The sequence below is a fragment of the Adiantum capillus-veneris genome, chromosome 4 (genome assembly GCF_014529385.1).
Source record: "Adiantum capillus-veneris isolate H3 chromosome 4, ASM1452938v2, whole genome shotgun sequence".
NCBI classification, from domain to species: domain Eukaryota; kingdom Viridiplantae; phylum Streptophyta; class Polypodiopsida; order Polypodiales; family Pteridaceae; genus Adiantum; species Adiantum capillus-veneris.
The window spans coordinates 95,231,593-95,245,526 of record NC_140934.1 but is presented as its reverse complement, the minus strand read 5'-3'; positions in this window follow the sequence as shown (position 1 = coordinate 95,245,526).

Sequence of the window (13,934 nt, the reverse complement as noted above, 5' to 3'; positions counted from 1 at the left end):
TGTTCTCCCCTGCACAATTATCTAATTGTAGTAACAAATTCTCCGATAACTTGCAAAATGATGACCCCAATTCCTCCTCTGTAGTTTCTGATATCTGCACAATGGGCTCTTTTCCATCACTCAAGTTGTGGTAGTCCAAATCATCCCTTGAGTTCAAAGCATTTAGTAGTGAGATAGAGCTCCTTGGTAGTCTGTTGGTTGCTAGATCACCAAGAGAATGCTTATCTATCCTCTCTAGGTTATGTAAACAATTAGCAATTGAGCCAATTGTAAGATTTGGATCAGCTGGCCACAAACCATTCAAGACAAAGTGACCATAATGACCTTCTCCATGTCCATGTCCATGTCCATGAGTGATCATACCTACCAATGCCACTTGAAAATTGTATCTAGAGTCCCACCCATAGGAACAATACGTAATCTAGGAATGCAGTCTTCTTTTGATCCATCTTATCATGAATTATGCATACATACTTTTGTGGTTGAGTTTCTGAATATGTGCGCCATGCATAATATAGGCTCCTGAAACTCTTTTATTATGCCATGTGAACTTCTCTCTCTCTCTCAAGAGAAGAGATCTCTCATCAAGAGAAGGTTTAGCTTCTAGCCTTGTGTTGATTGAACTGCAAACATTGCACTTAGAGAACTCACTTGTCTTTATTAAAGTGACATGTGGATACTCTTTGATCCACATCCTACCAAACAAGACGGAGATAACTTCTTCTCATAACCCATTTGGTCAAGTGTCGTGTTGATCCGCTTAAAATGTCAACTTGTTTGTACATTGATGGAATCACTAATGAGTGTCTCTTGAGCCATCTAGGAGTGTTCTACTTCTGTGTGGCATCTTCTCAGATTTGTTATCCACAAATTCATTTAGCAATGCTCTTGCTAAATTAGTATGTTGAAGTCCTCGTCTCAATGTGCATGTGTTACCATGCACATAGTTGCGCACACCATTTCCAAATTTTCTTTGTAGCGGTAAAATGATGTCTTTGGTATTCCATATAGCTCATACCATGCTCTACAACAAACAATAGAGCCATTTATCTTGAATTGGTATCTCATCTTTTCATCTTTCTGATATCATATAGATAGGACATCATAAACATAATTAGTGCGTGCTTTCTGAGACTCTCTCCAAAATTCTTGCGGTAATCTTGTCACCATATCCCGATCTGCAAACTGACAGCCTTTTTGTCCACAACAATCAATACATGAAACCCTTTGAATTGACTCAATTGCAAGATAAAAAGCAGAAGCTAGTGCTACGAGATCTGTTGATAAAAGTGTAGTGCCGCTTCCTTAACGGTGTAGCAACGGTATTCCCATCACCATATTTTCTAGCATAATCATCATTGGATACATCAGATTCTGCACACCTAGCATGCATCCCATTAATAGGAACAAAGCATTGTAATGGCATCCCATCCAACATGGTTGTCTGCTTGATGGAAAACTTTACCAAAGTGATGCTAGCCACATCAGGCATGTTCTAACTAATTTCATTCTCCCTTTCAATACCCACACTCACAAAATCATTACCAAGTACATGAAAGTTAACATAATCATTTGGAAATACATATAAGATGGTCCCTTCATGTACAATCTGCATCATAGTGTCATTCTTTAAAAGTACCCTTTGATTTCTCCAAGATTCTCGTGTCAATGTTTCAAACTTTGGGCTTGTTATAGGTATTGCATCTGTAAGTAGAGGATCAGGTTGATCCCCTTGTTCATCACCACTGTAGCTTTCATTTGTGTCAATTGGGTCGTCATTTATCATGGAAGACTGCAAAAGAATCTTGGGCCATCAAACGGCACTCCATAATGAGCTTTGGAGAGATGTAGTATCCATTGTAGGAAAAGGGAGCGCCACATCCTTAAAACATTCCTCCACTAGTATAGATACATTTCCTTGCCCTATCTGTGTACCACCACATGTGGAATTTGGATATGTTCTACACACACAACCAATACCAACTATTTCATTATCAAGAATCAAATGTGCTTTCTCCCTAGATTCGAAGTCCATCTTGCAAGTGAAAAAAATACGTTGTCAAGTTCATACTCGTAGGTTCTTCTCTTTGAGCAAAATTTTATAATTTCCATTATATAAGACATGAGGGTTATGAATGTTAATAGTCCAATGACTTTCAATTTGAGGAGACCCAATGAAAGTGGATAAATGGTGGCCCACTTACTATATTACAACATAGCTTGGACAAGTGGTGGACCTAGTTCTAATGTCATCACTAGATGACTATAGAGCTTGCATTTCAATGTCCAAGTAATCCTTAATTATTTCAATGGAAGCAACGTTTGAGAAGTGATGCATATTGGCTCAAGAACCCCCTCCCTATTTAAGTGGCATAGCTTGGACAAGTGGCGGACCTAGTTTTAAAGCTCAATGTCCAAGGTAAACTAGTACATGACCCTGCTTCCTAGTGTCCAAGTAGTCATTGCCCCAAACCATCCATGGTAGTAAACATAGCAGCTACACTCCTTTCACACATTGACCTTGAAACAATAGAGATAGCTTCTTTCAATAGAGCTAGCTTGGACATGTGGTGGACCTCTACTCCAAACCTCCATAACACAATGTTTAGTAGGTTGGACAAGTGGTGGACCTCTGCTCCAAACCATCCATGGTAGTAAACATAGTAGCTCCACTCCATTCTTTCACTAACCTTGAAATAATAGAGATAGCTTCTTTCAATATATCTAGCTTGGACATGTGGTGGACCTTCAATAAACCACCTTGGATTAAATACTCCATAACACAATGGATAGTAGGTTGGAGAAGTGGTGGACCTCTGCTTGAAACATTCCATGTTAATAGACATAGTAGCTACACTTCACTTACACATTGACCTTGAAACAATAGAGATAGTTTGTTTCAGTACAACTAGATTGGACAGGTGGTGGACCTTCAAACAATCTTGGGCTAAAGCGTCCATGACACGGTGGATAGTAGGTTGGACAAGTGGTAGACCTCTGCTTCAAACCATCCATGGTAGTAAACATAGTAGGAAACACTCCATTCACACATTGGCCTTGAAACAATAGAGATAGCTTGTTTCAGTAGAGCTAGCTTAGACATGTGTTGGAACTTCAAACTACCTTGTGATAAAGCCTCCATGACACAATGGATAGAACGTTGGACAAGTGGTGGACCTCTACCCCAAACCATCCATGGTAGCAAACATAGTAGCTACACTCCATTGACACATTGACCTTGAAACAATAGAGATAGCTTCTTTCAATAGCTACCTTGGAGAGGTGGTGGACCTTAAAACCACCTAGGGCTAAAGCCTCTATAAGATAACGGGTAGTAGGTTGGACCTAGTTCTAATGTAATCACTAAAGTACTATAGAACGTGCATCTCAATGTCCAAGTAGGCCTTAATTCTTTCAATGGAAGCAAGGTTTGAGAAGTGGTGGATATTGACTCAAGAACCCCTCCCTATTTTAATGACATAGCTTGGACAAGTGGTGGACCTAGTTTTAAAGCTCATTGTCCAAGGTGAACTAGTGCAAGACCCTGCTTCCTAGTGTCCAAGTAGTCATTGCTTCTGAAAATGTAAGCAAGGTTGGACAAGTGGTGGACCTATTTTTAATGACCAATTTCAATTTCCAATCTCCAAGTAGCCCTTGTTAAAGCTCAACTAAGAATGGAAGAACAAAGTGGTTGGTGGTGGATAGTGAACTAGGGTTACTATGTTCAAGCATAGCTTGGACAAGTGTTGGACCTAGATTTAATGGCCAATGACTAAGGTGAAATATTAATGAAAATGCAAAATGGTTGGTGGGAAGACCAAGTGGTGGAAAGTGGATGAGGCCTACTAAGAGTATAGCCTAGATAAGTCAATTTCAATTTCCAATATCCAAGTAGCCCTTGTTAAAGCTGAACTAAGAATGGAAGAACAAAGTGGTTGGTGGTGGATAGTGAACTAGGGTTACTATGTTCAAGCATAGCTTGGACAAGTGTTGGACCTAGATTTAATGGCCAATGACTAAGGTGAAATATTAATGAAAATGCAAAATGGTTGGCGGGAAGACCAAGTGGTGGAAAGTGGATGAGGCCTACTAAGATTATAGCCTAGATAAGTGGTGGACTAGTTTTAATGGCCAATGCCAACTAGGGTTACTATGTTCAAGCATAGCTTGGACAAGTGTTGGACCTAGATTTAATGGCCAATGACTAAGGTGAAATATTAATGAAAATGCAAAATGGTTGGCGGGAAGACCAAGTGGTGGAAAGTGGATGAGGCCTACTAAGATTATAGCCTAGATAAGTGGTGGACTAGTTTTAATGGCCAATGCCAACTAGGGTTACTATGTTCAAGCATAGCTTGGACAAGTGTTGGACCTAGATTTAATGGCCAATGACTAAGGTGAAATATTAATGAAAATGCAAAATGGTTGGCTGGAAGACCAAGTGGTGGAAAGTGGATGAGGCCTACTAAGAGTATAGCTTGGATAAGTGGTGGACTAGTTTTAATGGCCAATGCCAACGGTGAACTACAAATGCAAGAAGGAGTTGGTTGGTGGACCAAGTGGTGGATAGTGGACTAGTTTTACTATCTAGTTTTAATGGCCAATTCCAAAGGTGAAATATTAATGCAAGAACAAAGTGGTTAGGCAATCGGCGGGGTGGAACCCATGTGGGATAGTGCTATTTTAGAGTAGTACAACTTGGACCAGTGACAGACCTAGATTTAATTGCCCTTGACTAAGGTGAACTACTAATGTAAAAACAAAGTGGTTGGCGAGCAGAACAAGTGGTGGAAGTGGACGAGGCCTACTAGAAGTATAGCTTGGACAAGTGATGGACCGGATTATAATGACCAATGTCGAAGGTGAATATTAATGCAAGAACAAAATGGTTGGACAATTAGTGCTACATTAGAGTAGTACAACTTGGACAAGTGGTGGACCTAGTTTTAATGGTCCATGACTAAGATGAACTACTAATGCAAAAACAAAGTGGTTGGCAGGTGAAACAAGTGGTGGCAATGGATAGGGTGTTTCCATAGTATAGCTTGGACAAGTGATGGACTTAGTTTTAATGACCAATGATGAAGGTAAAATACTAATGCAATAACAAACTGGTTGGACAATTGACGATGGGTTCCGGTGGCAGATAGTGGACTAGGCCTACTATGTTAGACTACATGTTGAACAAGTGAGGCGTGTAGGTTTTGGGCTAAGATCTTGCTTCCCAATGTGAAGGGCTTGGAAAGCAACAGAAGCAGTCATGGAAAAGTCTAAGACCGGTTTAATAACATGACTTGTCTCTATTTTGATTACCCTTTTGGCCAAGAAGTTATATGCTATAGGAAGGTCTAACAGCGGTGCTGCTTCCACCAATTCCCTGACCATTCGTCCTTTCATCACATCGTTACTAGATTGGTTTTCAAGTGAAGCCATGTGATAGCTTTTGGGAATATGAACAACTTAATTGTCCCTTTTTGTGCTTTAGTTCAATGCAGGTGGCCTTTGAAACTGATATGAAACTTGTGTCTTTCTAAACTTTTTAGGATAAGGATGCTTAAGTTGGGTACCCCAAAAGTTTTAACTTGGAAAATGTATTATCTCGCAAGCTTTCATCCTAGCCCTTGGTTGCTATATTCTGAGTTCCCAGTCAAAAGTTATGATAGAACAGGCAACTTGGACTTGAAACAGGATAATAAAACACAAAACAGACTATATTTGAAGTTTAGGTCCCATATGTGCCATGAGAATCTTAAAGGTCATGTTTGTTGCTTACATGGCATTCGCACACAGAAAACACAAGCCTAGGGTCGCTTTCACGCACAACACAAAATAGGTATTGCTGCAGAGGTCGTCATCAGAGGAATAGGTCACTACTGCCATTGCCGAGCGGGTCGCCATTGTAGAGCAGGTCACTATTGCAAACCACGTTTCTATTGCAAGTGGTATCGCCATCACAGAACAGCTTAACACCGCAGAACAGTTCGCCATCACCATCTGAGAAAATCAAGTTGCTATTGCCATCGTCGAGCAGGTCGCCATCGCAGAGCAGGTTGCACCATCACATAGCAGGTCGTTATTGCAGAGGAAGTCGCTATTGCGGAACACATTGACACAGCAAAATAGGTCGACACAGAAGAACAAGTACATCTCACTCTCTCTCTCTCTCTCTCTCTCTCTCTCTCTCTCTCTCTCTCTCTCTCTCTCTCTCTCTCTCTCTCTCTCTCTCTCTCTCGCACTCTCTCTCATCAATTTTCTATCATTCTTTTTTTCAAAGAGACATAATTTACGTTTTTAGGTTTTAGGATTTAGTATTGTCATTATGCAAATACACATATTTCAAACATACAGAGATATGCAAATCTATTCTTTATGTAATATTAAATACATAGTGTATTAACAGTAAACATGAATGACAAGTCAACTTACTTGTGTCAATTGCTTAAATCTTGGTTTGGTCAAATGGTTGGTCTTTGTTCAGTTGTTGATGGCTACTTTCTTTGTCTGTTGTTTTTGAAATGGCTGAAATATGAAATATTTGATCTAGAATTTTGGTGGATATATAATGTTGGGGTTTTTCTTGGTGTTACTGGTTGGGCAAGTGGTGGACCTTGTTTGGCTATAGATGCAAAAAATGTGATTCAACAAGGGCGGATTTGAATTTAGGCGGGACAAAGATATCCTTTTAATTGAACTTGCTTTCAAATTTGAATCTGGATAGGAATATTTGAATTTAAGCGAGACGGTGAAGTTTTTTAGGTGGGATTATTTAAATTTGAGTGGCTTGATTTGAATTTAGGTAGAATCATTTAAATTTGGGCGGTTTAATTCAAATTTAGATGAGATTATTTAAATTTAGGGAGTTTCATTTAAAACGAGGTAGCTTGGACAAGTGGTGGACCTTAAAACAAAACACAATGGATAATAGGTTGGACAAGTGGTAGACCTCTTCCCCAAACTGTCCATGGGGGTAAATATGGTAGTTACACTCGATTCACACATTGACCTTAAAAAAATAGAGATAGCTTCTTTCAATCAAGCTAGCTTGGACAAGTGGTGGACCTTCAAACCAACTTGGGCTAAAACCTTTATAACACAAGTGATAGTAGGTTGGACAAGTGGTGGACCTCTATCCAAATCCATCCAATCACACACTGACCTTCAAACAATAGAGATAGGACTATTGAATAGAGCTAACTTGGACACGTGGTGGACCTTCAAACCACCTTGGGCTAAAACCTCCATAACAAAATGGATAGTAGGTTGGACAAGTGTTGGACCTCTACCCGAAACCATCCATGCTATCACACTAGAGATAGGAATATTCAATAGAGCTAGCTTGGACAAGTGGTGGACCTTAAAACCACATTGGGCTAAAACCTCCATAACACAAAGGTTAGTAGGTTGGACAAGTGGTGGACCTTAACCTAGAGCATCCTTCGTAGTAAACATAGTAGCTACACTCCATTCACACATAACCTTCAAACAATAGCAATAGGACTATTCAATAGAGCTAGCTTGGACAGGTGGTGGACCTTCAAACCACCTTGGGCTAAGACCTCCATAACACAATGGATAGTAGGTTGGACAAGTGATGGAACTCTACCCAAAACCATCCATGCTATCATATTAGAGATAGGACTATTCAATAGAACTAGGTTGGACAGGTGGTGGACTTTCAAACCACCTTGGGCTAAAACCTCCATAACACAATGGTTAGTAGGTTGGACAAGTGGTGGACCTCTACTCCAAACCATACATGGTAGTAAACATAGTAGCTACACTTCATTCACACATTGACCTTCAAACAATAGAGATGGCTTCTTTCAATAGAGCTAGCTTGACTAGATGGTGGACCTTCAAACAACCTTGGACTAAAACCTCCGTAACACAATGGTAAGTAGGTTGGACAAGTGATGAACCTCTACCCCAAACCATACATGGTATTAAACATAGTAGCTACACTCCATTCACAAATTGACCTTCAAACAATACAGATAGATTCTTTTTGTAGATCTAGATTCGACAAGTAGTGGACCTTCAAACCACCTTGTTTTAAACCCTCGATAATACAATGGATAGTGGGTTGCACCAATGTTGGACCTCTACCCCAAACCATCCATGCTATTAGAGTAGAGATAGGACTATTCATTAGAGATAGCTTGGATAGGTGGTGGACCTTCAAACAGCCTTGGGCCAAAACCTCCATAACACAATGGTTAGTAGGTTGGACAAGTGATGGACCTATGTCCCAAACCATCCATAGTAGTTAACATAGTAGCTACACTCAATGTACACATTGACCTTCAAACAATAGAGATAGCTTCTTTAAAAAGAGCTAGCTTGTACAGGTGGTGGACCTTCAAACAACCTTGGCTAAAACCTGCATAACACAATGGTTAGTAGGTTGGACAAGTGGTGGCCCTCTGTCCCAAACCATCCCTAGTATTAAACATAGTAGACACTCCATTCACACATTGACCTTCAAACAATAGAGATAGCTGCTTTCAATAGATCTAGCTTCAACATGACCTTCAAACAATAGAGATAGCTTCTTTCAATACATCTAGCTTGGACAGGTGGTGGACCTTCAAACCAGCTTGGGCTAAAACCTTTATAACACAAGAAATAGTAAATTGGACAAGTGATTGACCTCTACCCAGAACCATCCACGCTATTAGAGTAGAGATAGGATTATTCAATAGAGCTAGCTTCGACAGGTGGTTGGCCTTCAAACAACCTTGGGCTAAAACCTCCATAACACAATGGTTTGTAGGTTGGAAAAGTGATGGACCTTTGTCCCAAACCCTCCATGGTAGTAAACATAGTAGTTACACTCCATGCACACATTGATCTTCAAACAAAAGATATAGCTTCTTTCAATAGATCAAACTTGGACAAGTGGTGAACCTTCAAACCGCCTTGGGCTAAAACCTCAATAACACAATGGATAGCAGGTTGGAAAAGTGTTGGACCTCTACCCCAAACCATCACCATGATCAGATTAGAGATAGGACTAGTCAATAGAGCTAGCTTGGACATGTCGTGGACCTTCAAACCACATTGGGCTAAAACCTCCATAAAAAAACGGTTAGTAGGTTAGAAAAGTTGTGGACCTCTGTCCCAAACCATCCATGGTAGTAAACATAGTAGTTACACTCCATTTACAGATTGACCTTCAAACCACCTAGGGCTAAAACCTCCATAACACAATGGATAGTAGTTTGGACAAGTGGTGGACCTCTACTCCAGACCATACATGGTAGTAAACATAGTAGCTCCACTTTATTCACACATTGACCTTCAAACAATAGAGATAACTTCTTTCAATAGAGCTAGCTTGGCCAGATGGTGGACCTTCAAACAACCTTGGGTTAAAACCTCTGTAACACAATGGTAAGTAGGTTGGACAAGTGATGAACCTCTACCCCAAACCATCCATGGTATTAAACATAGTAGCTACACTCCATTCAACAATTGACCTTCAAACAATAGAGATAGATTCTTTTAGTAGATCTAGCTTTGACAGTTGGTGGACCTTCAAACCACCTTGTCCTAAACCCTCGATAACACAATGGATAGTGGGTTGGACCAGTGTTGGACCTCTACCTCAAACCATCCACGCTATCAGAGTAGAGATAGGACTATTCAATAGAGATAGCTTGGATAAGTGGTGGACCTTCAAACAGCCTTGGACTAAAACCTGCATAACACAATGGTTAGTGGGTTGGAAAAGTGATGGACCTATGTCCCAAACCATCCATGGTAGTAAACATAGTAGCTACACTCCATGCACACATTGATCTTCAAACAATAGAGATAGCTTCTTTAAAAAGATCTAGCTTGTACAAGTGGTGGACCTTCAAACAACCTTGGGATAAGACCTGGATAAAACAATGGTTAGTAGGTTGGACAAGTATTGGCCCTCTGCCCCAAACCATCCTTGGTAGTAAACATAGTAGACACTCCATTCACACATTGACCTTCAAACAATAGAGATAGATACTTTCAATAGATCTAGCTTCAACATGACCTTCAAACAATAGAGATAGCTTCTTTGAATACATCTAGCTTGGACAGGTGGTGGACCTTCAAACCAGCTTGGGCTAAAACCTTTATAACACAAGAAATAGTAAATTGGACAAGTGATTGACCTCTACCCAGAACCATCCACGCTATTAGAGTAGAGATAGGATTATTCAATAGAGCTAGCTTGGACAGGTGGTGGACCTTCAAACCACCTTGGGCTAAAACCTCCATAACACAATGGTTTGTAGGTTGGACAAGTAATGGACCTCTGTCCCAAACCCTCCATGGTAGTAAACATAGTAGCTACACTTCATGCACACATTGATCTTCAAACAAAAGATATATCTTCTTTCAATAGATCAAACTTGGATAGGTGGTGAACCTTCAAACCACCTTGGGGTAAAACCTCAATAACACAATGGATAGTAGGTTGGAAAAGTGTTGGACCTCTACCCCAAACCATCACCATGATCAGACTAGCGATAGGACTATTCAATAGAGCTATCTTGGACAGGTGGTGGACCTTCAAACCACCTTGAACTAAAACCTCCATAAAAAAATGGTTAGTGGGTTGGAAAAGTTGTGGACCTCTGTCCCAAACCATCCATGGTAGTAAACATAGTAGTTACACTCCATTTACAGATTGACCTTCAAACCACCTAGGGCTAAAACCTCCATAACACAATGGATAGTAGCTTAGACAAGTGGTGGACCTCTATTCCAAACCATACATGGTAGTAAACATAGTAGCTACACTTCATTCACACATTGACCTTCAAATAATAGAGATAGCTTCTTTCAATAGAGCTAGCTTGGCCAGATCGTGGACCTTCAAACAACCTTGGGCTAAAACCTCTATAACACAATGGTAAATAGGTTGGACGAGTGGTGAACCTCTATCCCAAACCATCCATGATACTAAACATAGTAGCTATACTCCATTCACAAATTGACCTTCAAACAATAAAGATAGATTCTTTTGGTAGATCTAGCTTTGACATGTGGTGGACCTTCAAACCACCTTGTTCTAAACCCTCGATAACACAATGGATAGTGGGTTGGACCAATGTTGGACCTCTACCCCAAACCATCCACGCTATCAGAGTAGAGATAGGACTATTCAATAGAGATAGCTTGGATAGGTGGGGGACCTTCAAACAGCTTTGGGCTAAAACCTCCATAACACAATGGTTAGTGGGTTGGACAAGTGATGGACCTATGTCCCAAACCATCCATGGTAGTAAACATAGTAGCTACACTCCATGCACACATTGACCTTCAAACAATAGAGATAGCGTCTTTAAAAAGAGCTAGCTTGTACAAGTGGTCGACCTTCAAACAACCTTGGGCTAAAACCTGCATAACACCATGGTTAGTAGGTTGGACAAGTGGTGGCCCTCTGCCCCAAACCATCCCTGGTATTAAACATAATAGAGACTCCATTCACACATTGACCTTCAAACAATAGAGTTAGCTGCTTTCAATAGATCTGGCTTGGACACGACCTTCAAACAATAGAGATAGCTTCATTCAATACATCTAGCTTGGACAAGTGGTGGACCTTCAAACCACCTTGGGCTAAAACCTTTATAACACAAGAAATAGTAAATTGGACAAGTGATTGACCTCTACCCATAACCATCCACGCTATTAGAGTAGAGATAGGATTATTCAATAGAGCTAGCTTGGACAAGTGGTGGACCTTCAAACCACCTTGGGCTAAAACCTCCATAACACAATGGTTTGTAGGTTGGACAAGTGATGGACCTCTGTCCCAAACTCTCCATGGTAGTAAACATAGTAGTTACACTCCATGCACACAATGATCTTCAAACAAAAGAGATAGATTCTTTCAATAGATTAAACTTGGACAGGTGGTGAACCTTCAAACCACCTTGGGCTAAAACCTCAATAACACAATGGATAGTAGGTTGGAAAAGTGTTGGACCTCTACCCCAAACCATCAACATGATCAGACTAGAGATAGGACTATTCAATAGAGCTAGCTTGGACAGGTCGTGGACTTTCAAATTAGCTTGGGCTAAAACCTCCATAAAAAAATGGTTACTAGGGTGGACAAGTTGTGGACCTCTGTTCCAAACCATCCATGGTAGTAAACATAGTAGTTACACTCCATTCACATATTGACCTTCTCTGTGGTGAATACTTTGAGCTGTGGATATGGAGTTGCTATAACCTAACAAGAGTGCAACACATCACACAAAAATGTTTCCCAAAGCATTATAGCAAGTTCAAGATCTTTATGAGTAACAAGTGTTGCCAAAATCCAAACATCATGTTAGGATTTAGAAGGGTTTATCATAAAAACTTGAGCGATATTTAGAAGATGTTTGAGGACTTGGATGCAAAGGATACCTTGATTTCTGATGATAGTCCATATAGGATGATATGGAATATGCCAAGAATATATCTTATATTTTCAAAGATATGGAGGGAAACACCTGAGCAGCTTCAAAGATTCTTGCAAGAAATGATTATTCCATGGTTACTTGGATGGTTGTATGCAAGAGACAAGAGAGATTATACCCATAACACAATTGTAAATTAGTATAGTGATCTTGAGACAAATCATGTCCTTCATGTGTATGTGTCAAGGCGATACATTAAAGAAGGTTGACAATGATCCTTTTTATGGCCAGATGATGTCCTTTTAGTATGATGTGTATTTGTATTACTATATAATTCAAAGGTTATTTTAAAACAAAGATTTGTCAATTTGATGAACACTTGTATGGAGTGCACCCTACTCTAAGGGGACTTGCATGTATTCTACAGGGTATCCTATTATAAAGAAAATTATTTGTACATGGATTGCACCCTTCTCTAAGGGGACTTCCACGTATTACTCCAGTGTATACTATTATAAGGAGGATCCTATGTGATGGATCGTGCTCTGTTAAGGGACTTGTAATGGAGTGCACTCTACTCTAAGAGGACTTCCATGTATTACTAGAGTGTATCCAATTACAAGGTCCAATGTAATGACAAAGCATCCTGCTTTAGAACAAAAATGTCTCGATCAATTGTACCCTAGTCTAAGGGGACTTCCCTATATTACTACAGTGTATTCAAGCCTAAGGAGATTTCAATGTAGTTCTAGATTGCACCTTGTTTTTGGGGACTCATTTTACTAGATTATGGTTGTGTTTCATCATGATATATTTAAAAATATTTTTTTTTGTTCTTTAGCAATTCTATATCATTCCATATCAAGGTTGCATCCATTTGTAACTAGGAGAAACTTATGTTTGATATCAAAATAAACCTTACAAGTATGGAATGGAGAATTCATGGATGTGCAGGAAATATCTTAGTTTTGGCACGCATGTTTGCCTAAAACATTTATTTTTGTGTCCTTCATATAAAAGAGTTTTAGAACCTACAAGTCTTTGAAAGGAAAAATATAAAGTCTAATTGTTTGCATTGGGAGAAAAGAAATCATGGACTTTGAATTGTGTGAGAGACCTTGTTTGTGGAGAAAAATGTTTGAATCAAGAATGGTTATTTTACATCCTCCATGTAAGAGAGTTTTGGAAACTAAAATATGTTGAGAGGAAAACCATGGAGTCTAAGTGTATGTATTGAGATATCAATGTATGCATGCATATCGTTATTAGGGTCTACGCATAATTGGATGCTTCTGGACGTTAACTTCTCCAATTTGTTATAAAATAGCATATTTAATGTTTTCTTGTGGGTAGTATTTATTTCACTATATATGTTTTTAGGATAATTTCTTGAACTTCAAATTAAACCTTCTATGTTGCAATGGAGAAGAACTTACAGAAATTTTTATGTAAACACGTTTGCTTATCCTTTCACTAATTGTAGCTTAGATAAGAAGTGGACTTTGCATTCCTCCATAGCCTATCTTAGACAAATGCACG